The sequence below is a fragment of the Molossus molossus genome, unplaced genomic scaffold (genome assembly GCF_014108415.1).
Source record: "Molossus molossus isolate mMolMol1 unplaced genomic scaffold, mMolMol1.p scaffold_m16_p_1, whole genome shotgun sequence".
NCBI classification, from domain to species: domain Eukaryota; kingdom Metazoa; phylum Chordata; class Mammalia; order Chiroptera; family Molossidae; genus Molossus; species Molossus molossus.
Genome location: NW_023425344.1, coordinates 130,844,144 through 130,870,915, shown reverse-complemented (window position 1 = coordinate 130,870,915; position 26,772 = coordinate 130,844,144). Strand labels below are relative to the sequence as shown.

Below are 26,772 nucleotides of genomic sequence, written 5' to 3'. Positions count from 1 at the left end.
GAAAGCAGGCTACATGGGTTTCTTGTCGGTATTTGTGGTCCAATTTGATCTAAGTACCTCTATTACATAATAAGTACATTAACTGACAAATGAAGGCACTGTATTCAGAAGTATCTCACTTTTCCTTTATCAATAAACTAGATTAGATTGTCTCACAGTAGATAATATCATATGAGGTTTTTCTTGTACTCAAGTATACGTATAGTATATATTAAATTATTTGTGTTTGGCCGGGTGGCTCAGTTGGTTGAGCATCATCCCATAAACCGAAAAAAAAAAGGTTGCCAGTTTGATTCCCAAAACCAGTCAGGGTACATACCTATGTGAGTTCAATCCCCAGCTGGGGCCTGTACGGGAGGCAATTGATAGATATTTATCTTGCATGTTGATCTCTCTTTTTCTCTCTCTTCCTCCCTCTCTCTCTTTTTAAATCAATAAAAGTATCCTCTGGTGAGGATTTTTAAAAATTAGATTATTTGTGTTTTTCTGTGTTAATTTTTGTAAATCTGCTAACTTTGCTAACTTGTAAACTCTTAAGTATAAAATACTTAAATATAAACTATCTTGAGATATTTAATATTTATTATTTTAACTACACTAATGAAAATTGAAAATTCTTGATTTTATTTCTTTAAACTTTCTGATTTAGGTTCTGATAATCTATTTGAAAATCAGACATACAAGCTTAGGCTTATGTGGCTTTTAGTAGCAGAAGCTGCTAAGTCTTTACTGGATATCATTGATTAGAAGCTGCTAATAGTCATTTATTGTTTTTTTAATACTTTAAAAAATTTTTGAAACTTTATTGTCCAATGTATTACAAATGTCCCCCCTTTTATCCCCCATTGACCTCCTCCTCCCTGCTCCTGCCCCTCTCCAGCCTTCCCTACTCTATTATCTGTGTCCATTGGTTATGCATATATGCATATAAGTTCTTTGGTTTATATCTTTACGCCCCCCACTTCCCTTTGAGGTTCATTAATCTAACAACCAATTTGTACCTCTTAATTCCTTCACCTTTTTCACCCATCTCCCTTCCCATATGGCAGTCAACAAAAAGTTCTCTGTATCTATGAGTCTGTTTCTGTTCTGCTTGCTCATTTTGTTTGTAGGTTCAATTGTTGATAGATATGTATTTATTGCCATTTTATTGTTCATATTTTGGTTCTTATTCTTCTTCAAGAAGACCCATCATCATTTCATATAATACTGGTTTGTTGGTGATGAACTCCTTTAGCTTTTTCTTGTCTGGGAAACTCTAGATGTGTCTATCAATTCTAAATGATAGCTTTACAGGATAGAGTGGTCTTGGTTGTAGGTTGTTGCTTTTCATCACTTTGAATATCTCTTGCCACTTCTTTCTGGCCTGCAAAGTTTCTTTTGAGAAATTAGCTGACAGTCTTATGGGAGCTCCCTTGTAGGTAACTAACTGCTTTTCTCTTGCTGCTTTTAAGATTCTTTCTTTTTTTTAACCTTTCGCATTTTGATGATGATGTGTCTTGGTGTGGACCTCTTTGGGTTCATCTTATTTGGGACTCTTGGCGCTTCCTGGACTTGTATGTCTGTTTCCTTCACCAAGTTAAGCAAGATTTCTGTCATTATTTTTTCAAATAGGTTTTCAATTTCATGCTCTCTCTTTTCTTCTTCTGGTGTGATGCAAATATTGGTACGCTTGAAGTTGTCCAAGAGGCTCCTTACACTGTCTTCATTTTTTTGGGTTCTTTCTTTGGAGCAGGTGTACTTTGCAGGTGTCCTTATATTTGAAATAGGTGATTTCCTTCTTAGCTTCACCTACTGTACTATTGATTCCCTGTAAATTATTCTTTATTTCAGTTAGTGCATCTTTCATTTCTGACTAGACTATTTTATGCTCTTGAGGTTCTCACTAAGCTCCTTGACATTTTGCATCCTTATAACCAGTGTTTTTAACTCTGCATCTGTTAGATTATCTCCATTTTGTTTAGTTTTTTTTTTCTAGGCTTTTGTTCTGTTCTTTCATTTGGGACATGCTTCTTTGTCTCCTCATTTTGGCTGCCTCCCTGTGTTTCTGTGTATTAGGTAGCGTTGCTCTGTCTCCTAGGCATCCTAGGGTGGCCTATTATAGTAGGTGTCCTGTAGGGTCCAGTGGCACAGCCTCCCTGGTCACCCCTGCTGGGTCCTTAAGGTACACGCCTCATGTGGATGGTCCACCCTTCTATTGTAATTGAGTCTTGATTGCTGTTGGCATGTCAATGGGAGGGATTTACTCAGGCTGATCAGCAAGGACTGGCTGTGACCACTGACTTCTGACTGCCTTGGCGGATCAGCTGTGCAGGTCCCACCACACAGAGCAAGACTTACTTCAGCAGGGCTCTGATACCCACTGAGTCCTCTCCTTGAGTGTGTCGTTTGTGGAGGTGGTTGGGTGGTTGGTGCTTTGAAGTGGTCTGAAGCTGTCTACTGGCTGTGGTGGCTCTGGGGCAAGGTCAGCCTCTGCCTGTGTTCTACCTGGTACCACCAGGCATAATCTGCAAAGCGGTCTACAGATGGCTGCTTCTTGTGCTGGTCTTGGAGGTGCCCAGGCAAAGCCAAGCTGTGAACCAAGGCTGGCTGCTTCTAGTGCCAGGCTTGGGGCCAGTTAGCTAGAGGTATGGGGCTCACTGAGGCCATGTGCTGTTTGTTTGAGAGAATTTAGGAAAATCTGAAGCAAGAGCTAAGCCAGGCCAATCTTATGGTAAAGCCACTGGAAACAGCCTGGGTGGGCCTCAAACTTGGGTTGGCCAGGGCGTCTGGGAATCAGGAGGGCAGGGCAAAAAGTGCAGCCAGGTTGCTTGAGTCCAAGATATAGTACAGGTCTGACTGCTCTGTGGGGGAAGGGCTCACCAAAGGAACAATGGCCTGCACCAGCACATCAGTCTGGAAGAAAGCTGCCTTTCCAGCTCTCGCCCCAGTGCCAAAAAACTCAGTTGTTCTTCATAAGTCTCTGGTGCCTTTCAAACTGCCTCCCCCATGCTGGAGCCTGGAGGGTCTGAGTAAGTCTGTGTTTGGACCCTTTAAGAGGAACTGCCTGGGACTCCAGAAGCTTCAGCCTTCCTCAGCCTCAATTCCTGCTGGTTTTTATAGCCAGATGTTATGAGGACTTTTCTTCCTGGTACTGGAACACTGAGCTAGGGTGCCTGATGTGGGTTGGGGACCCCTTGCTCCTCAGGGAGGATCTTCCCAGCTGAGGTGTCCCTCCTGATTTTTATCTGCCACATGTGGATGTGGGACCAGTTGGTCCACGCCTCCACCCCTCCTACCAGTCTCAATGTGACTTCTTTAATTGTGTGGGTGTAGGATGGAATTTCAGGCTGTTGTGAATGATGGTTGTTCTGTAGTTCAGTTGTGATTTTTATGTGGTTACAGGAGGAGGCAAGTACTGCGTTTACCTGTTCTGCCATCTTGACTGGAAGTCTCTATTTATTGTTAAACTATATGAAGGTTGTTGGGGACCATATGACAGAAGAACTAGTTACCTTTACAGTTTGTTCACTGTACCTTATATACTGTTTCAGAAGAAAAACTCTATTCAGTACCTTGAATAAAAAGACCTTTATCATCTTTTAGAGGAGTATTTTGGGAAATTTCTTACTAACTTAGACATTTCAATACACTTATTCAGGGTTATTTTGAACATATTGAGCTAGAGTAGTGGAATGCTTAAGAACAATTCATTTTTTCTTATTTTGATGAATCAATAGTTTAGTGATAAAAGCTTATGCTCGTAACAGATTCCAATAAAGACATTAATTTGACACATAAATTAATGAAAAGCATTACATAGAGGAGATGTTCAATAATTTTATATGGGAGAACATAGAAAACAAAATTATTTCAAGATTTGTCTATATCGTAAGGTATGACTAGAAGAAAGTAGATGTTTTCTATCAGAAGAACTTGCCTTAATTTTAATAATTTTGGGAGAGGGAAGGGACTTTGGGAGGTGGTTAAGCCCAAATTAACCACTAACATGCTAAATATCCACATCCATATGTATTTTACTAAACCACTTATGTTTTTGGCATTTTTGTTGACTAGTCTTTTCATTTCCAGGGCTCTAAAGTCACTCATTTATCCAGTTCTTTTTACATGAAAATTAAAGCATATGTTATGATAGATGAAAACAGGTTTTTGTGGGGGTTTGTGTTATATAATAAATTTATTAGAGATGTTTAAAATATAAATATTAATTTTACCTTTTAGAATTTTTTTTAGTGACAGGAAGGTAGACTGGTAACCTAAAATTATTTTTTCCTCTGAGTTTCACATTCTTTAGCTAATATGGTGAATCGAGACCCTGTGTGCTGTAAGTTGTATAATTGCATAAAACTACTTTCCAGAACCCTTGATTTTTTTTCCCATAAAGTTGTAAAGACAAGACAGAACAAAATTCTAACACCTTTTAGTGGGGAGAAACTCTCTTATGGGTTATGAGGCTCATCTTTACTATGCAGAACATCTAGGGGACCAGTAGTCTAAAAGAAGACTGTTAGCAAGGATAGACAGCCTCATTTACTCATAGGAATTATGTTACAAGAGAAGTCAGCTTCTCTAGATCTCAAAATTTAAGGAGAGTGTTGAAAATGCTGTGAAAGCCTTGAACACTTCTATGCAGACTATCATTTTCTTTTACCCCAAGTGCCTTATCACTTTTGAAAATGATTTGAATAAGACTGAAATAAATGAAATACAGATTTTTAAAATGTAAAGGAATGTTAAGAAATCCATCTGATCTGGTTATTTTATAGATAAGAACTGAGACTCTCAGAAAGTTATGTGATTTTGCCCTGGCCGGTTTTGCTCAGCAGTTAGAGCGTCAGCCTGCGGTCCACAGAGACCCGGGTTTGGTTCCAGTTAAGGGCACGTATCTGGGTTGCAGTTTGTCCCCATGGTTGGGTCGTGCAGGTGGCACCTTTCACCTCAATGTCTCTTTCTCTCTCTCTTCCTCCCTCTCCCTCCCCCTCTATCTGAACAAAAAATGAAAAAATGTCCTCGGGTGAGGATTAAAAAAAAAGTTATGTGATTTTGTGTAGATCATAAAACTAGTTTCAAGCGGAAGTATAATTTTCTTACTGGGTTTGGTTGGTTAAAAGTGTGAACAGTCATTGTTAAAATGTAAGGAGATTATAGGGGACCATATGATGAAAGAAATACTAGCTAACTTTACACTTTCTAACACCTTTTAGAGGTTCACTGTACCTCTTCCACTTTGTTTCAGAATTAAAAACTCTATTTAGTGACTTGTATGAGACTCTGTGACCTTCCTACAAACACTAATTGTGAGAAATTTCTTGCTAACTTAGGTATTTCAACTACTTCAGTTATTTCTAGGAACTGGATAATTTTTCAGAATACCATTTAGAGATACTTAGTAGCATAAGAAATAAAAGTAGAATAATGTCAATATAGTGCTTAAAATTTGAATGAAACGATACCTTTTTGGTTTTAGCAGTTGCTCTTAACAATTTATCTTAAATTAGGTTGGTTTGGGAGGAATAATATTTCTTTTGCCAAAAAATAAATACGTAAATGAAACTTTTGTATATCCATTTTTTTTTCTCTTTTTGAAGTAGGTAAGGCATATTAATGTTCTTATCTGTTATGTCTTGATAAGTCAAAAACAGATAATTTGTTGATGAAAGTAATGAAATAGTAACTCAAGTAGAAAAAATCCTATTTTAACAAAATAAATGTATTTTTTACCTCTCAATTTTTATTTGTTATTCTTTACAGTGTAAGATAACTTAATAAATTTTGTCAATTTACACATAATTCCTATTTCTCTCTTAGAGGTATAACCATAGATGTTCCATGATGTCAGTTATCAGGTCTTTCACTATTGATTACAAAACAAATAAATGTGTTATTCAACCTTTGAGTCTTAAATAAAATTAATATCATTTGCACATTTTTCTACTCTGCTTATTTGGTGATAGATGAACAAAATATTTTCCCATTTTCAGACTGTACTTCTATTAGTTTAGCCCTTTCCTTGGGGTTAAGATTAGATGAGATTTACAGATTTTTTTTAAGATAGTGATTTTGAAAAACCTCTAATTAGGATTATTTTGAAGCTTTGATAAGTGAGATGTAGTGCTTTAAAAAGGACTTAAAAAGACTCACTAAACACTTGAAAGATGTTTATTCTAATTCTCAGAAGTAAAATGCTGTTCAGCTTTAAATAAGGAGGGTCTTGGGTGTTTTTGAGGGAGGATTAAGAAACCCAATTTCTACTTTAAAGTGATTGATCAGATTTTTGTTCCATATAAAGTGATAGAGAAAGAAAAATAATTGCTCACTACCAATTTAAAAAATATTAAAGGCAATGTATTTCTTAGAGAAAGGTCATTCTCTCTCCCCATAACCTCTTATTTAAAATGATTCCTTTCTTAGCTGTCAGTCTTAATGTGATAGAATCTTACTTACTGAAGTCCTAAAGATTCATCTGTTGAAAACACTTTTTTGGCACATATTCATGAGTTTTTTAACTTGTCCTCCTCCACACATACACCTGTTAACAAAGGAAGGTGTCTTTTGTAGCACTGGAAAACTTTCGTAAACATTTCAGATCGCTCCATTATAGTTCATAGTGGATATACCATCTCTTCTTATTATTGGATTGGTGTTTCATTAACATTTTTTTCTTATTATAAATATTGGACATAAATATTGTCTGACAATTTATCTCAGGATAGAGTCCAAAGAGTGGAATTATTGGAAAAACCCTTTTAATCCTCGCTAAAGTACTTTCCAAAAGGCTCTATCAGTTTTTACTCTGGAATGTTTATTCCAGGATCTTTTTGGGAGGTTGGTGAGGACATGTAGCAGAGAGCACTAGAAGGTATCTAGGAACATGGTTTCTAGTGTCTGTTAATACTAATAGTAGGTATCTGGGTTAGTAACATAACTTTTGTGGACCTCAGTTTCCTCACCATAAACTTAGATTAATTTTAAGTACTTTCCCAGCTGTAATTCTCATTCTATTATAAATTGGGTTTAAAGAAAGAGCATCAGTACTGACATATCTTACCTGGTGATTTGTCTGGAAGGAAAGGAGAAGCAGGGAGAATTATATGTATCTAGAAGAGGGAGCAAGCTAGACTAAAAGAATAAGACATGTGATTTACTCTTTGAGTATTTATCTGAGAAAAAAGAGAGTCCAGTTAATTTATATCATATAAACACTTCTGTTGAGACTTAGGGATTTCAAACAATTTTAAATAGAGGATAAAAGTTTAAGTATAAGGAGACATGCAAGTAGCTTTTAAAAGAAGCTGTGTTTTCTGTGGGTTATAGGTTATAAAATGATCAAAGCCAAAAAAAAAGTTTGTTGAAGATTTGGACATTCACACAAAAGGCAAAGTATTTTAATATTTTTTAAGTAAATTATTTTGTGATGAGAAAGGAGACAAAAAGTTTATATCATCTCAAATATGTAGGAAAAGGTGACCCGGGCATAGATTAAAACTGGTCATTTTTTTAAGTATCAAGGATCTTATTTGTTTTTTTTTATATAAAGAAGACTTAATCTCTGCTAATAATTTATTCAACTAAACAGCTTTAATGGTTGTGAGAGAAATCTAACTCTAGCCTTCATTTTAGTTCATCAATAACCAGGGCTACCTTCCAGTGACTTCTGTAAAAAAAAAAAAAAAATCTCAACGGCACTGTCACCAGTGGAGAAAGGTTTTCTTGAACCAGTTTAAGGCATTGAATTATTAGACAGATACAAATAACAGTAACAATAAAAATGTTGATAAATTAGCATGTTTGTAATTAGCTTTCTAAATTAAGAATAACAAAAAATAGTTTGTTCTTAGTATCCTGTGATGAAAGTTATAAGCTGATTTTTTTTGTGTTTTAAAAATTGACATTTCTAGTCTTATTACAAAATTTTTCAATTATAAATGTAAATTGTTGTGTAAAATATAATTTATAGTGTTAAAATTTTTCAGATAGAAAAAATAAAAATGTTTGCTGAATAGTGATAGTTTTAAAATTTTATTAGTCTTTGAGTTTACTATTTAGAGTTCCCTGATAGATTGTTAGAGTTAGAAATAGTTGAGTTCATTGCTTGACTGAATAAATAATTCACATGGCACAAAAGCAGCTTTTTCTTTCTCTCTAGTCCCTTTCTTCCCCATTATATTCACTTTCTTTCTTTTAAAAGGATCCTTTACAGCCAAAGAGTAACTTTGTGTGAATGTGCAAGGGCTTGGGTGTAGTTGCAACCTCAGTGTTAGCTGAATATCTGGGGTCACTTAACAAAAGGAAGAATTTGTCTTAAATGTGTATTCTCCACTAGCAACTGAAAAGATATATAGTCATTATAAATTGTTAGCCCTACCCGTATGATAAAGTTGCTTTGGGAATTTCATTTAGTATAAAAAATGTTTTATTTTGAATCTAGTATTTTCATAGTGTATACCTCAAAGCAAAATTGAGTTTTAAAATTAAGTAAGTCATTGTCTTTTATCTAGTTCTTCAGAAAGCTTTTTACTAGATTAGATGACATTGTTAGTCTGGTAAAACATGTTAATTTTTTAATTCTTTACATGATATTTTAGAATTATTTTCTAGAAATTATGAAGATTATATTAAATATGTAGAATTTCATATTTTCTACCTTTTATTATAACACCAAGTAGCAATTATGCCAGATTATTTTCTCTCTGCTATTTAAGTAATAAGAGACTCAGTGTTCTACTGGATCAAAGCAATTGTCTCTCTAGTCTAGCCCAGTGGTCTCTTTGACAGTGATACCACTGGAAATGATGATTGTCTTTCATAAATTAACCACATTCTTATTTTTTAAAATAAATTAGTATCTGGTATCCTTAAGAGATTATTTAAAAATAATCTTTGAAATATGTGTGTATTTAGTACATTGCATGGTATAACAATACCTTATATTTATTTAACAGAAATATAAAGTAAGACACAAGACTGTATCCAGACTTCTGTTAAATAGAAATATCTATCAATTGATATTTTCTGCATCTCCATTGTACTGATATTTTACCAGTATAATGTTTATCCTTGAAGAAATTTCTAAATAAGATAAAATGTTATGTTTAGTATAATTCAGTGTTGTATATTCTATTGTATGCTATTCTTTATATGACAATAATCTATATAACACATGGACTAATTCATTTGATCTAGATGCTCTATTTTGATATAAGCAAACTCTTCTGTTATGTATTTGCTTTTCTTTTTTGAACTCCAAATGATGCATTTTTATTTTCTTATAAGACTTAGTGAAAGTATATACTTGGCTGACCACTATGCTGTACACCTGAAACCAATACAAAATAATATTAAAAGTAAAAAAAAAAAAAAAAGACAGTGATTCAGTCAGTACTAACTTTATCCATATAGTCATTGTTATTGTATGGTAGGCATATTTTTATTTTAAGTGCTGACCCATTTTTTTTTTTTTTAATCAAAAGTCAGTGTAACCCTTAGTAATTATTAAAACAGGCTTTACACAGTCTTTCACCGTTATATTTCAGTAGTCACAGAAACCAAATATTTTTGGTTTTTATTGGCTATTTAAGTGCTGACACTGGTATTGTTGAAATACATTTCTAAGGAGAACATTGAGTATTTCATTTATCAATTGCTGCATAACAAACCATCTTAAGGTGTAGTGACTTAAAACAACAGTAATTTATTCTCATCATTATGGGGATTTTACTGGGTGAGTCTTCTACAAACTATAGTCTGCTTCAGGTGCTAGGAGGGCAGGGCAGTCCAAATGGTCTCACTCATGTGACTGGCAATGAATGCAGGCTGCCAGCTGTGAGCACAGCTTGGCCTGGCTCCCAGATCCTTGTTTCTCCTTAACTTTGCTTTTCTGTAAGTTAATTGGGCTTCCTTATAGTATGATAGCTGGATTCCAAGAACAAATGCAAAGGTAGAAGCTTCAGCTCTTTTAAGGCCCGGATTCTGGAGTCACTTCTGCCCATTTTATTGGTCAAAACAGGAAGGAGACTTGAATTGTGAACACACAATACAGTATACAGATGATGTATTATAGAATTGTACACCTAAAATCTACATAATTTTTTAAAAATGTGTTTTATTGATTTTTTTTTTAGAGAGAGAGAAAGGAACATCCATGTGGGAAAGAAACATTGATTGGCTGCCTCCTGCATGCCCCCCACTGGGGATTCACAGCCTGGGCATGTGCCTTGACTAGGAATCGAACTCAGACCTCTCAGTCTATGGGACGATGCTCAATCCACTGAGCCACTTTGGCCGGGCTAAAACCTATATAGTTTTTTTGGCACCTGCCCCTAGTGGGAACCAAATCCAGGACTCTTGGGTTTGCAGGCTGAGCCAAACCGGCCAGGGCAAACTTGTATAGTTTTATTAACCAGTGTCACCCCATTAAATTCAATAAAAATAAAAATAATATATCTACAGGGACAAAAACAAATAAAATATTACCTTAAATTAACAGATAATTGAAAGAATGGAGGTAGACATAAGAAAGAACTTTTGAACAGTAGTAATAATGGTTAGATATTAGAATAGGTTCCCCAGGAGAATATTTTAAAGAATGGGACATGTAACTGCTGTAGATTATATGGGAATTGCTGAAAGTGAGAATAGGGAAAAGAAGTGGATTTAGTTTATTCAAGTCTTTTTGAAAGTTAGGGGCAATGTTGTATTTCCTTCAGGAAAAATGAATGACATTGGAATCTTGTTCCATCTTCTTTTGTTGTGTTAATCTTTATCCAAGGATATTTTTTCATTGACTTTTAGATAGAGTGGAAGGGGAGGGAGGGGGAGAGAGAGAAATATCCATATGAGAGAGACACATCGATTGGTTGCCTCCTGAGGACTCGGACAGGGGCCAGGGGCCAGGGATTGAACCTGCATCCCAGGTACATGTCCTTGGCCAGGAATTGAACCAGTGACCCTTCATTCCAAGGGTTGATGCTGTAACTACTGAGCCAAACTGGCCAGGGCCTGTCTTCTTATTTTAAAGTATGGACTTTCTAAATTAATTTAGGGAGTAACTTTTAAGTTTTATGTAAAACCTTTTTTTTTTTTTTTTTTTTTTTGGTTTTGGTATACAGCACACAGTGAGAACCTTTAAAATTACCCATTTGTATAGCTCTTAATTTCAGAACATGTTCATGCATATTACTTTACTTTCTTGATTCTAAGAGGTCGTTATTTGTACAACACCCCCTTTGATTCAATAACTTTCTTTCTTTTGAGGAGAATCAAATACTTTTCTTGGGGAAGGCAGGAACATTCTATCTATCCTGTCTAAGGATTATTCTGAATCACTTTTAGCCATAGGCATTACAGCCACATGCTGCCCCTGGCGTCTGATAATGCTGCCCCTGGCGTCTGATACTTTTAGGATTGATAGCATAATTCTGAGTCACATTCAAGAATTGTTTTGGCTTAGTTTTCATTTCATATTTAATTAAACTTACAGGTTTTTATTTTTACTAATGATATTGTAGAAGTTAACTACTCTTGGAAGTTATCTAGAAGAATTTAACAGAAAGGATTTGGTACCTGCTCAGAATCATCACTTAGTAAACCTTTTAAACATAAATGAACCACATGTCACAGGCAATTCTATATACATAATAACTTTTAATTCCAATGCTGCATTATAGTGATCTTTATAAAGACATTTCAAATAATTAGGGATTTATTAAAACTGAACTGTGTATGGTTCCAGCAGTACAGATAACTGAGGTGACAGATGAAAGGCATGTTCTTTTTTTACAAAAAATATTTTTAGAAAGAGAGGGAGTAAGAGAGAAACATCAATGTGAGAGCAGAACATCAATCAGCTACCTCCCTGCATGCCCCTTACTAGGGACTGAGTCCACAGTCCCAGGCATGTGCCTTAGCCCGGAATGGAACCATCAACCTTTCAGTGCATGGAAGAATACCCAACCAACTGAGCCATACCAGCCAGGATGAATGGCATATTCTTCGTCATGACTAAGTTCATACATGGAAAGGCAGTGACAAGGTATTATAACCTGTGTAATGACTGGCAGGCGTTTTTTTTCTATTGTTGTTGTTTTTGGATATCTACTATAAGACTTATCTTCATTTAAAAAATGTTAAAGTGAAAAATATGCATTGTAGAGTTGAGAAAAGAGACTATTTTATAAAAATTTCCCTCCCAAAAACTACATAAAGAAGACAGAGTAGGCATTGTTTAGTTTACTGATTAATGGAAAGAATATAAGTGTTTGATACTTAAGGTTACATAATAAGTGGTAGGTTCAGGATTATAAACCAGGCCTTCAAGTCTTCCAGGTATATGTACTGTACTGTACTACCCTTTCAACAATAAGTTAGTAAGGATTAATTCAATTTAATGAGATTTATTTATTCAACATATATTTGTTAAATGCTATTTATGTCAGGCATTATGTTAAATGATACTGTTAACAAGACAGATAAAGTCTGTGTTCACGTAATCAACAACTTTGCAAAATACTGAAACTAAACAAATAATTACAACTAAGATAAACGTTAAGGTAGAAGTTATAAGGTAATATGAGAGTATATAAGAAGCAAACTTAACCTGGCCTGGAATGATGGGGAGTTTGATGGTCAAGTCAGGGAAGGACAAGAGAAATAATTTTTAGGCTGAGATGGAAAGAATCAGCATGAGTCAGAGTGTTGCAGGTAGCAGAAATAGTATCTGCAAAAGCAAAAGGAAAAACAGAAAGGATTCCAGTGTGGCTGAGCTGTGAGAAGGAGAAATAAAGGTGGAGAGGAATGCAGGAAACCAATTATGTGATTTTGTTCAGAATTCTGGCTTTTAGGATATTGGGAAGCTATGGAAAGGTTTTAAGCAAAGGTGTAATGTGGTTAAATTTTCATTTGAAAAACAGGAATCTGACTGCAGTGAATGTAGAAGCCTATTTCTAGAAGCTGTTTCTGTAGACCAGGTTGAAGATTATTGATACAGTGGTGGAGTTGGAGAGAAGGGTATAGATTTGAAATTTGGGAGGTAGACAAAGCCTAGGGATTTGACAGAATTATAAAACTAGTATTGTTGTTATTCCATCTATAGAATTGATTGCAAGCTCATCTCCAAAATTCTTTCAGTAACTTTTGCTTAATGTTAGGAAGTGACTATATTATAGAATATAATTTAGAAAGTATTGTTCCTTAAAAAAGAATTTGTGAATTTAGCTAACTCCTATTATGTGATAGATTCCATTAAATAGTATAGGGAGAACTTGGTTTCAGAAGAGAACTTGACATCTTAATGTATATGGTAAAGCACATAAGCAATTTTGTACATGCATGATTTGTATATATCTAGTGCATTTTGTTCATATCTCTTATGATTTGAAAGCTGACTGAATATTTAATATTTTCCTGTTCTTAGTGGATTGGTCAAAACTTAGGTATAACTCATTTTGTTTCAAATAGCATTCTATTAAGAAACACTTTTCCCCCATAAAAAAGAGGGATATCTTAACCTTTTGCAACAGCGTGGATGGACCTGGAGAATATAATGCTAGTGAAATAAGCCAGTCAGATAAAGATAGATACCATATGATCTCACTTATATGTGGAATCTAATGAACAAAATAACTTAAACAAAGTAGAAGCAGAAGCACAGATATGTAGAACAGACTGACAGCTGTCAGAAGGGAGGGAGTTTGGGGGGACTGGGTGAAAAATAGGTGAAGAGATTAAACAAACAATACACACACACACACACACATACACACGTGAGCGCGCGCTCGCGTGCACATGCAGAACAGTTTGGTTATAGCCAGAGGGAAAGGGAGGGTGGTAGGAGGTGGTGACAGAGGGCAAAGGAAGCATAAATGTGAATGGAAGGAGACTTGACTTTGGGCAATGGGCCACACGGTGCAGTATGCAAGTGTTTTGTTGAGTTGTACACTTGAAACCTGTATGGTTTTGTTAATCACTGTCACCCCATTAAATTCAATAAAAAGAGAAACTTTTTCCTTTATTATAAGAATCTATTGCTGCATCTAGAAATAGATTTCTAATGAACTAGAAGATTCAGGAGGAAAGAGTTTTAGAAGCATACCTCCTTGAATTCCTTATTAAGTACTTTATTAACTTAGCCAACAGTATTTTTTGCATATTTATGGCATTATTAGTCTGTTTATCTGGGGTAGCAGAGTCAAATACCTGAAAGGGCTTTGACTGTGAAGAATTAGACTACTTAGGGAAGTAATAGGACACTGGGATTCTAGAGAGTTAATGCATGTCTCAGGGGGTGGGAGACGACTAATGTTCTGTTTCACCTGATTGTGGCCCTCTGAGTATTCAGGCTGATTGTTGTCAAATTTTTCAGTTTTGCAAAAGGATCCTGAAATAGATATTTATGTGAATTAGTTGGTCACGAATTCATATGTTTTCAGAACACTCCATCACTACAGGGCAAAATATGCCCATGGAATATAATTGGTTCATAGGCCATGCACTTTACAACCTCTGCTTTATAGAGGACTTTAACCACTATATAAATACCTATATAAAGGTAAAAGGTCTAAATGATTTCTAGGCAAATTAAATGTCAAAAGAAGGAAGGAAAGGAGATTTTTTTCAATAAGAAGTACAAAACTTTCTAGGTTGTATTTTTAGTTTAAATTAGTTCAAAGAGAAATTCACTGTTTTAGGAGTAATTTTTATATGCTTAACAGTATATTTCTAGCAACTTCAACTATCTGAAATTGATAATTGGGAACTTAGAGTGGAATGGGAGTATGCAGGGTATAGGAAGTAAATGAACTATATAGATGAGAGTCTCGTGGTTCTCTCTTAAACAGGAATAAAGTATAGCAGAAACAAGAGGCAGTTGATATCAGAGAGAAATCAGACTGTATGAATATAGCAATCTGAATATATCATGGACATAAGAAATCATTACTGTATTAAAAGCATAATTTGACTTTTATATTAATGATCAAGAAGAGGTGAAATTGTTTTGTGTACTCTGACATTTTAAATACTCCCCTCCCCAATAACACAAAAAATACACAATCATTATAGGCAATTAAGAAAATACAGAAAAGTAATATAGCACTTTTCTTTAAAGCCAAGAACAGGTAAAATAGAGTTTTTAATTTCCTAAAAGTATTTAAATAGCTGGGCACTTATTAATTTCCTAATAACTAATTATTTTCAAATTAGTTTAATTTAAATTTAAAAACATATTAATTGGCTCACATAAGAAAGTACCAGAAAGTAAGTTAAGCCAGTGGCTCAATGATATTTTGAAGGACTTAGGTTGTTTTTCTTCTCTAGTCTTTCTACCCCATATTGCCATTCCCCCAACACTGTAGTTTATAGATGGCTACTGATTGGAATCAGGGTTATGTGTTTTATTTCTCCTCCAGATCCAAAGAGAGAAGTAACTTCTCTTGGATTTCTTATAAGCAATATAGCTTTGTTTTTCCCTTAAGTAGTTTCCCTTCACTCCAGCCCTCAGCTTGTCTCTCAGTGGCTTAAATTTGCCTACTAAAATTTCTCCATTGGTAAAGAGGAATGGGTTTATCATAAAAATATATTAGAGTAATTAAGTAATTAGAGTAATTAAGTTTCAAATGGTCTACCTTTGTACCTCAGGGTCAGTCAGCTTTCCCTAAGGCACATTGAATTTTGGGAGACACTTGGATATAAATCAAATTATGATCATTATCAAAGAGGGAGCTTTGGATAGACACTCAACCTGGTGCACTTGCAGGTGTATGAAGAGTACATGTTATCCGAAATTTTTACTTGAATGAAACGCCACCTTCCTCTCTCAAGCCCAGAAACTATAAGGTGAGTCCTTGGTGAATCTACTTTCTGTCTCCTGTGGTCTAGCACACTGACTAGCAAAACTTTTGTAGATTCTGAATTGAGGATATTTTTGTCTAAAAATTCTCGTCACTTAATGGACACCTGTCCGTAGAATAAACTATATGGGCCATAAATGAAGTTTGTTTAGGAAAATACAGTTTCTTAAATAAGCTTTACTTTTAAATAATATATATTCTATTCCTCCTTTCCAAAGGATTTGTGTTCTCTAATCTCTATAGAAGTGTCATCCTTATTATCTGATTATAATGGTGAAGTTTAATTTATGAGATTATTTATAAAGCAAAAATAACTGCTTGTTTTTAAAGTTTTAAAAAGCTTTGTAAAGAAAATGCTAATTACATGTTTATTTATTTATCATTTAATTTATTAGGGTACAGGTTTCAAGTGTACAACTCAATAAAACACTTGCATACTGCATCGTGCACTCATCACCCCAAGCAAAGTCTCTTTCCGTCCCCATTTTCCTCCCCTGTTTGCCTATCTCCACTACCCCCTAGCCCCCTTTCCTCTGGCTGTTACCACATTGTTGTCTGTGTCTGTGCATTATATGTATGCATGTATATACATATGTATGTGTGTATATATCTATATAGTTTTTTGCTTAATCCCTCCAGCCCCCCAAACCCACCTTCCCTCTGCCAACTGTCAGTCTGATTCATCTAACCAAGTCTCTGTTTCTGTTTTGTTCGTCAGTGTATTTTATTCATTGAATTCCACATATAAGTGAGATCATATGATATTTGTCTTTCTCTGACTGGCTTATTTCACTTAGCATAATAATCTCCAGGTATATTCATGCAGTAACAAAGGGTAAGATTTCCTTTTTTGTTATGGTTGCATTATATTTCTTTCTGTAAATTTACCATAGCTTCTTTATCTACTCGTCTACTGATGGACACTTAGGCTGTTTCCAGATCTTGGCTATTGTAAATAACACAACAGTGAACATATGGTGCATATATTTCTTATAATTAGTGTTTCAGGATTCTTAGGATATATTCCCAGGAGTGGGATCACTAGGTCAAAAGACAATTCTATTTTTAATTTTTTAGGAAACCCCATAGTGTTTTCCACAGTGGCTGCATTAGTCTGCATTCCCACCAACAGAGCACCAGGGTTCCCCTTTCTCCACATCCTCATTAGCACTTATTGTTTGTTGGTTTATTGATGACAACTATTCTGGCAGGTGTGCGGTAATATCTCATTGTGATTTTAATTTACAGCTCTCTGATGGTTAGTGACATTGAACATTTTTCATATGTCTGTTGGCCATCTGTAGACATTTCTTTGGAGAGGTGTCTATTCAGGTCTTTTGCCCATTTTTCAATTGGATTGTTTGTCTTCCTGGTATTCAGTTGTGTAAGTTCTTTATATATTTTGGAAATTACTTCCTTATCCAATGTTTCATTTGCAAATATGTTCTCCCTAATTACATATTTTAAGTACCTATCATTTTGAGCAAAATATTTAACCAGCTGGCCATATATTTCATTTTCTAAATATTAGCCAAATATTTTAGTATCTGGGTCACAGAGTCATTACAAACAAATATAGGCCAACATGGTTTATCCTTCTCAGTTGCTAGCCTAATTCTCTGTTTGACCATGCTCTGACTTCATTATTTGGGTCTCTTTCAACTAACCTTTATTTATTTTTGCACAGTACTATGTTAGTTCTTTGTATATAACTGGTCTTTTTTTTTTTCCTCCTCCTTAATCAAGCAAGGTAACAGAACAAATAACTACCCTCTTGGCTGCTGTGTTTTAGAACTGTTGCTATACAAAGGGTCACACATGTTAAATTACCAATTGCAGTGCTAATTATTGGGCAAAACCTTGTTTCAAAATGCTAAAGAGGCATGGAAACATGGACTAGACTGATGAATCTCAGAGGGGAGGGTGGGGCGGGAAGAGATTAACCAAAGAATTTCTATGCATGTATGCATTGCCCATGGGCACAGACAATAGGATGGTGAAGGCCTGGGGCAGGGCAGAGACCAGGTGGAGGGGGATGGAGGGGGCAATAGGAGATAAAAAGGCGGGACATCTGGAATACTCTCTACAATCAAGATTAAAAAATAATGCAAAGAAAATTGCTAGAGAAATTGTCTTTTGGTGCAGAAACTGTAACATTTCTTAAAGATTAAGCCTGTATGTAATTCAGTATTGAGAGTCTCAAAATTCCTAAAGACCCTGCAAAAAATTTAAGTGTAAACTTGTTCTACCTTGTCATACTAGATGGTATGGCATTTTTCTTTATGTAAAATGAGAAGTCATAAGTGTTATAATACTGAGATAAGGGAAGGGAGGGGGAAAGAAGAAGGGAGTAAATTGGAGCAACAAAAATTTTACCTTCATTTTTAAGTACAGTAGGCTGCAAAATTCTATTTTGAAATACTTTTTTAAAGTGTTGTAGTTTACTGGAAGCTTGTGTTAATATAGTTTTCCTTTTCTTAAAAATAAGAACTTTATACCTTTTGGAATTTGTAATATTTTTTTGCTAAATTTTGAATACTTGATTTCATACAACTATCTTATTTTGAAAGTATAAAATGATAGCATGTATATTTCTTGAAGAAAATTAATAATTTATTCATTTAGTACTATTGGACATTTAACAAATATTTCCAGATGAACATTGTTTACCTTCTTTGATTGCTAAAACATTTTATCTTGACCATTCTCATTGTAAAATATATTAGAAAGCTTTATATATTTTAATGACCTTGGATTGTTGATGAATGTTTGTTAATACAGTGTTTTTTAAGGGGATACTGAGGTATGTCCTTACATTTGTTCTTAAATTTCTCAGTAGCTATTGTTGCTTTGAGATTTTGTAAATAGTGATCCTATTTTTCAAAGTTTAATGTTAATTCACATGGGTACTAGCATACAGATAAGGGTATCTGAGTAAAGTAAGAGAAAGAAGTTTCTTATAGGTTACAGTCTCCAAGAGCACTTCAATGAGGAAAGTACTGGTGCTTTATGTTCACTTTTATTTCACTTGATGCCTACCTTCTGTCCCTGGAGCCTGCCCCTTATGCCCCAGCCTTAAAAATAAAAAAAATAAAAAAAAGGAAGCAGGGTACTTGGCAGTGTTCCAGATAATTATTGTACAAAAGATAACTGGATTATTCAGTAGCTCCAGAATCTTAGGCAGGTTCACAACAATAAAATGGGCATGTAATACCTATTTCCTGGGTTGTGATTGAGGATTAGAAATAATGGATTTTAAATCAAGGTATTTTTAACATGTGGTTTCCTTTTCTTATGTTTTAAGGTAAGTGACCCACTAATTTGGAAATGACATTTGCCTATTTTAGTATAATACCAAGGATTAATGAATCAATTGTCCCTAAAATACAGGACTTTTTTAAAAAAGATTTTTATTAAGAAATAGATGGTGTATGACAAGATATTGTTGATTAATTTCATCATATGATTGAAATGTGGCAGAATATTTTTAAAGTCTGGAAAAATGCAAATTCGGATGGAAGAAAAAATAAAATGTGAAAAACATCTTGTTTTAGCTAAAAATACTAAATTGTGTTGAAATATTTTATTAATATCTCCAAAGAGTTTATAAGCTAGTAAGTGCTATTTTTTTTTTACTGAAAAGGTAAATGTTAATCTCTATGCCCATGTATACAATTTTAAAAACCTAGAATTTTTAGGCCATTTTTTAAAATTAATTTATATTTGTTACAGATATTTCTCCTTTTCTCCCCATTGACACCCTCCTCCTCATCACCCCCACCCAGTCCCCAGCATTGTTGTCCATGTGCATCGGTTATGCGTACATGCATATAAATTCTGTGGTTTATCTCTCCCTCCCACCCCCTCTTCTGGGGATTGTCAGTCTGTACCCCATTCCACGTCTCTGGGACTACCCTGTTCCTCAGACTGTTATGTTCATTATATTCCATAACTAAGTGAGATCATGTGATATTTATTTTCTCTGCTTGGCTTGATTTGCTTAGGATAATATTCTCCAGGTCCCTCCCTCCATGTCGTCTCAAAGGGAAAAAGATCTTTCTTTCTTTCTTTTTTTTTCAATCCTCACTGGAGGATATTTTTCCATTCTTTGTTCATATAGAACTGGAAGGAGAGAGAGAGAGAGAGAAACACCGACGTGAAAGGCACACTTCAAGTGGTCGCCACCCGCACAACCCAACCAGGGCCAGGGACAAACTGCAACCTAGTACATGCCCTTAGTGGGAACCGAACCTGGGTCTCACCGGACTACAGGCTGACTCTCTAACCACTGAGCCAAACCCGATAGGGCAGATCTTTCTTATAGCTGCATAAGTACTCCTTTGTGTATATGTACCACAGCTTTTTTACCCACTCATCTACTGATGGACACTTGGGCTGTTTCCAGATCTTAGCTATTGTAAATAGTGCTGCTGCTATGAACATGGGGGTACATATATTCTTTCTGATTGGTGTTTTTTAGGGTGTATTCCTAGAAGTGGGATCACTGGGTCAAATAGCAATTCAATTTATAAATTTTTGAGGTAAGAGCATAGTGTTTTTCATAGTGGCTGCACCAGTCTGCATTCTCACCAGCAGTGTACTAGAGTCCCCTTTTCTCCACACCCTTGACAACACTTGTTGTTTGATGATTTGTTGATGGTGGCCATTCTGACAGGTGTGAGGTGATACCTCAAGTTGTTTTAATTTGCATCTCTCTGATGATTAGTGATGTTGAGCATTTCTTCATATGTCTCTTAGCCATTTGTATGTCCTGTTTGAAGAGATGTCTATTTAGTTCCTCTGCCCATTTTTTAAATTGGGTTCTTTGTCTTCCTTTTTTTGAGCTGTATGAGCACTCTATATATATTGGAAGTTAACCTCTTATCTGATATATCATTGGCAATGATGCTCTCCCATATAGTAGGTTCTCTTTTCATTTTGATGGTTGTTTCTTTTGCTGTGCAGAAGCTTTTGAGTTTGATGTAGTCCCATGTGTTCATTTGTTCCTTTGTTTCTGTTGCCTTAGGTGATGTATCACTGAAAATTCTGCTGTGTATGATGTCCTACATTTTGTTGTCTACATTTTCCTCTAGGATATTTATGGATTCATGAGTCACATTTAAGTCTTTTATCCATTTTGAGTTTATTTTTGTGTATGGTGTAAGTTGATGGTCTAGTTTTATTTTTTCGCATGTAGCTGTTCAATTTTCCCAGCACCATTTATTAAAGCTGTCTTTACTCCATTGTATGCACTTGGTACCTTTGCCAAATATTAATTGAGCATAATGTCTTGGGTCAATTTCCAGGTTCTCTGTTCTGTTCCACTGGTCTATATGCCTGATCTTGTGCCAGTACCAGGCTGTTTTGATTACAGTAGCTTTGTAGTATAACCTGATATTCGATATTGTGATCCCACCTACTTTGTCCTTCTTTTTCAAGATTGCTGTGGCTATTCGGGGTCTTTTTTGGTTTCATATGAACTTTTGAAGTATTTGTTCTAGTTCTGTTAAATATGTCCTTGGCATTTTGATGGGGATTGCATTGAATCTATAGATTGCTTTGGGTAGTATGGACATTTTAATGATGTTAATTCTTCCAATCTATGAACAAGGTATGTGCTTCCACGTTTTTATATCTTCCTCTATTTCTTTTTTCAATGTCCTGTAGTTTTCTTCAAATAGGTCCTTTACTTCTTTGGTTAAGTTTATTCCTAGATATCTTAATTATTTTGCCACGATGGTAAATGGGATTGTTTTTTCAGTTTCTCTTTCTGTGAGTTTGTCATTGGTGAATAAAAATGCCGTCGATTTCTTGACGTTAATTTTGTATCCTGCTACTTTGCCAAATTCATTTATTAAATCTAGTAGATTTTTTATGGAGTCCCTAGGGTTTTCTATGTGTAATATGTCATCTGCGAATAGCGATAGTTTCACATCCTCCTTTGCAATTTGTATCCCTTTTATTTTTTCTTTCTGTCTGATTGCTGTGGCTAAGACTTCCAGTACTAGGTTAAATTAGAGTGGCAAAAGTGGGCATCTTTGTCTTGTTCCTGCTCTTAAGGCAGATGCTTTTAGTTTCTGTCCATTGAGTATGATGTTGGCTGTAGGTCTTTCATATATGGCCTTTATTATGTAGAGATATGATCCCTCTATTCCCAGATTGCTAAGCGTTTTTATCAGAAATGGGTGCTGGATTTCGTTGACTGGTTTTTCAATGTCTGTTGATATGATCATATGATTTTTACCTTTCATTTTGTTTATGTGGTGTATCACATTTATTGATTTGCGAATATTGTACCAGCCTTGCACCCCTGGGATGAATCCCACTTGGTCATGGTGAATAATTTTTTTGGTGTATTGCTGGATCCGATTTGCTAGTATTTTGTTCAGGATTTTGGCATCTATGTTCATCAGGGATATTGGTTTGTAGTTTTGTTTCTTTATAGTGTCTTTTTCTGGTTATGGAATTAGAATTATGCTGGTCTCATAAAATGAGTTTGGAGGTCTTCCTTCTTCTTGAATTTTTTCAAATAGTTTGAGGAGAATGGGTGTTAGTTCTTCATTGAATGTTCCGTAGAACTCCCCTGTTAAGCTGTCCGGGCCTTGTTTTCTAGGAGAGTATTGATTACATCTTCAATTTTTTTAGTTGTTGTTGGTGTGTTCACGTTTTCTATCTTTTCCCGGTCCAGTTTGGGGAGGCTGTGTGTTTTTATAAATTTGTTCATTTTGCATAGATTGTCGAATTTGTTGCCGTATAATTGTTCACAATCCTTTGTATGTCTGTGGTGTCAGTTTTTACTTTTCCTCGTTCATTTCTGATTTTGTGTATTTGGGTTCTCTCTGTTTCTTGGTGAATCTAGCTAAGGGTCCATCAGTGTTGCTTATCATTTCAAAGAACCAGCTCTTTGTTTCATTTATCCTTTGAATTTATTTTTTTGGGGGGTCTCTATGTTATTTATTTCTGCTCTAATCTTTAATATTTTCTTTCTTCTACTGGCTCTGGGGTTTACTTTTTGTTTGCTTTCTAGTTCTTTAAGTTGTGAGGTTAGATAGTCTATTAGAAGTGTTTCTTGCTTCTTGAGGTAGGCTTGTATTGCTATGAACTTCCCTCTCTGGACTGTTTTTGCTGCGTCCCTTTGATTTTGTGTCATGTGTTCATTTTCATTGTTTTCCAGGAAGTTTTTAATCTCTGCCTTGATCTCCTCAGTAACCCATTCATGTTTAATAACATGGTATTTAACCTCCATGTGTTCAAATGTCTTTGCATGTTCTTGTTGCAGTTGATTTCTAGTTTTATACCATTGTGATCTGAGAAGAAGCTTGATATGATTGCAATCTTCTTGAACTTGTAGAGACTTAGTTTGTGTCCTAACATGTGGTCTATCTTTGAGAATGTCCCATGTGCACTTGAGAAGAATGTGAATTCTGTAGTTTGGGGTGTATTTCTCTGTAGATGTCTATTAAATCCATTTGGTCTAGTTCTTCATTTAGAGTCTCTGTTTCCTTGCTGAGGATCTATCCAGTGATGTCAGCAGGGTGTTGACGTCCCCTGCTATGACTGTATTGCTGTCGATTTCTCCTTTGAAGTCCTCCAGAAGATTTTTAATATATATTGGTGCTCCTATATTGGGTGCATATATGTTTATCAAGGTTATATCTTCCTGTTTCAAAGATCCTTTCAGTATTATGTAGTGACCTTGTCTCTAGTTATGGCCTTCATTTTGAAATCTACTTTATCAGATATGAGTATTGCTACCTTAGCTTTTTTTTTTCCATTTGCTTGGAAGATTTTTTTCCATCCCTTCACTTTCAACATATGTGAGTCTTTTGTTGTGAGGTGGGTTTCTTGCAAACAAAATATATATGAGTCTTGCTTTCTTATATAATCAGCTACTCTTTTTTTTTTTTTATCAGAACATTCAGTCCATTTACATTTAAGGTGATTACTGATATGTACTTATTTATTGCCAGTTTTGTTTAGTGTGGTTATATTTTTCTTCCCATTTCTTCTACTAATTATAGCAGTCCTTTTAACCTTTCTTGCAATGCTAGTTTTGTGCTAATGTATTCCCTTAGCCATTTTTTGTCTGGAAAGCTCTTTATTTGACCTTCTATTTTGAATGATAGCCTTGCTGGATAGAGTACTCTTGGATTCAGATCCTTGTTTTTCATGACTTTGATTACTTCATTTCTTTCTGCCTGTAGTGTTTCTGTTAAGAAGTCAGCTTAGAGCTTTATGGGGGATTCCTTTGTAGGTAACCTGGTGCTTATCTCTACTGCCTTTAGGATTCTCTCTTTGTCTTTAATTTTTGGCATTTTAATTACTATATATCTTGGTGTGGGCCTATTTGGGTTCTTCTTACTTGGGGCTCTCTGGGCTTCTTGAACTTGCATGCCTTCTTCCTTCACCAAATTAGGGAAGTTTTCTGTCACTATATCTTCAAATATATTCCCTAATACTTGCTCATTTTTTTTACTCTTTGGGGCCTCCTATGATGTGAATATTATTACATTTCCAGTTGTCCCACAGTTCTCTTAAGCTGTCTTTTTGTTTTTTAATTGGTTTTTCCTTTAGGTTTTCTTATTGGGTAATTTTTTTTACCCTTCTTCTAATTCACAGATCCCGTCCTTAGCTTCCTGTAGTCTGCTGTTTAGTTCTCCAATGTGCTTTTTATTTCTGCTATGTCATTCTTCATTTCTTCTTGGTGGTTTTTCATTTCCAGTTGGTTGATTATCGATGTTTTTATATCTTTACTCATGGTGTTGATGTCCTTACTCATGCTGTTGAGCTTCCTCAAGATCATGGCTCTGAATTCTACTACTGATAACTTGCTTAACTGTATTTCATTTATTTCATCTTCTGTAGAGGTCTCTTCTTCTTTCATTTGGGATTTGTTTCTTTGGTCACTATTTTGGCTATCTCAGTGGGTTTTGGAGCCTGCCAAATTTTCCCTGTGGGAATTGGTGTTCTGCTCTTTGTGCCTCCCTCTATTGGGTTTGGATGAGCATGGGAGGACCACATTAAACACCACTGTCAAGTCTAACTTTCCTGGGTAGATTTGCAAGCCCAGGAATGATTCAGTTATCCTCTAGCTTTTTGCCTGGAGACTGTTAGTCAGTGGTTACTTGAAGAGCCTTGGTTTCTCAGTTGAATGAAAATCTCCCTCAGGTGTTCCACATAAAAGGATTTCCTGAAGGTTGGGCAGATGCTGGTTGTTAATGAGCCTCAATTTGAATTTCAATGACACACCTGGGTGAGGTTGGATCTCTGAGGGAGGGTCTACCGCCTCTCCCTAGAGCCCTGCGAAGGGGTACGTTGGCCACCATCCTGTGTGGCTGCAATTCAGCAAAAGCTCTGAGCACCCTTTAAATCCTGAGTGTCCCACACAGTTTTATTCCTGTCCACCCTCTCTCTGCCGAAGCCCAAGGTGAGTGGCTGTGGCTGTTTTAGCACTCTGTCCTGGCCCTCTGCACTATGGAGCGCACTTTTAACCCCAAAGGCGCTGGTCACAGCTAAGACTGGTACTGTACATAGGCTCCCAGCCCCCCTCTCGCGCCTCCACCATCCTACCAGGATTGCTTCAGTGTCCCTGGTTATATGGTCCTTGCAGGTTGCTTTTCTGTTGCTTTTTCCCAACAATTTGTCTTTATTTTAGTTGTAATTCCAGTTTGGTCCTGGGAGATGGTCCGTGTAGCTTCCATTCACTCTGCGTCTGTTTTTCTGTTATTGTGCCAGAACAGTTATGCATCCTATTACATTGAGCTTCAGTAACCTGAAACAATACTGCATGATGCACAAATAAATCATATATTTGCTGTTCTAAAAATGTAGACTTGTTCTTAACTTTTATGTTATCCATTTGTGGATCGGATTATAGGATATTATTTATTCAATAAGTACACTAAGTACAGGTCTAATGCTATTAGGTTTTGATGGTACCAGAGGGAAAAATTACAACAGCCTGGCCTCTGCCTTTAAGGAGCTGCCTCAAAGTTACATGAACTACTTGAATGAGAAGATTGACACACATAGAATAATGGAATTCTATAAAAATTGCCTATTAAAAACTTTTCAAAAAGGCCAGAGGGGTGGGGAGGTGGGGTGTAGGCAGGGTATGAATGAAAATCAAAGATAAAATTTTAAATGTTTTTGTTGTTGTTGTTGTTGTTTTGTTTTTTTATCCTCACCCGAGGACATTTTTCCATTTTTTGTTCAGGTAGAGTGGGAGAGAGAGAGAGGAACAAAGAGAGAGAGAGAAACATCGACGTGAGAGGAACACATCCATTGGCTGCCACCTGCACGACCGACCAGGGTTGGGGACAAACTGCAACCAAGGTACGTGCCCTTAGCGGGAACCGAACTCAGGTCTCTCAGGACCACTGGCCGACGCTCTAACCACTGAACAAAACTGGCCAGGGCATAAAATGTTTTTATGTTTAAGAATAATGATATGAAATTTAAAGTTAAGTCCATTTTAACAAAGCAAAGATCCTCATTTCCAAAGGAAATAAATGAGCTTTGTTTGTTACAGAGATTTATTCACAATTACATAATATGTTTATTTGTACTGGATATAGCAAAACTATATTGTTGATCATTTTTGTTAGACAAGCTGAATCTGTGAATATTTACATTGTAAACTGTACTGGAATACATTTGGATGCCATAGTAAATGCAGGGAACATAATTATTAAACTCTAGATTATTAGCAGTAAGAGGCATTGCATATTTTAAATTGTTTTGCCTTTTCTTTCTTCCTCATTAATGCCTTTAAGGTCTTTTGATGTATCATAAAGAAAAAGTTGTGTGCTCTTTGGCTCCAGCAAAGGAGAGCTAATCGACCTGAAGATGTTTATACTTCCCCACCACCTAGTCTTTGTTCAAATTGCTCTCTACCTTTGCTACTGCAGGTTTGCTTCTTATCTTC

The 26,772-nt window shown here is 35.6% G+C and overlaps 1 protein-coding gene across 14 annotated transcripts in view; it reads left to right on the top strand.

Annotated features, from left to right (window-relative positions):
* The window catches only part of ZEB1 (zinc finger E-box binding homeobox 1), a 273,742-nt gene that overhangs the window by 39,543 nt on the left and 207,427 nt on the right, over positions 1 to 26,772 (top strand). For 3 of the 14 annotated variants that reach the window (XM_036261978.1, XM_036261970.1, XM_036262003.1), the window contains exon 1: positions 15,623 to 15,831. The exons of 2 other annotated variants lie outside the window; for them this stretch is intronic. The gene's annotated coding sequence lies outside the window, so the exon portion shown is untranslated. Of the gene's footprint in view, positions 1 to 15,612; positions 15,832 to 26,772 lie in introns of those variants that run through there. 9 more of the 14 variants (XM_036262033.1, XM_036261994.1, XM_036261985.1 and 6 more) reach the window with 6 other exon arrangements.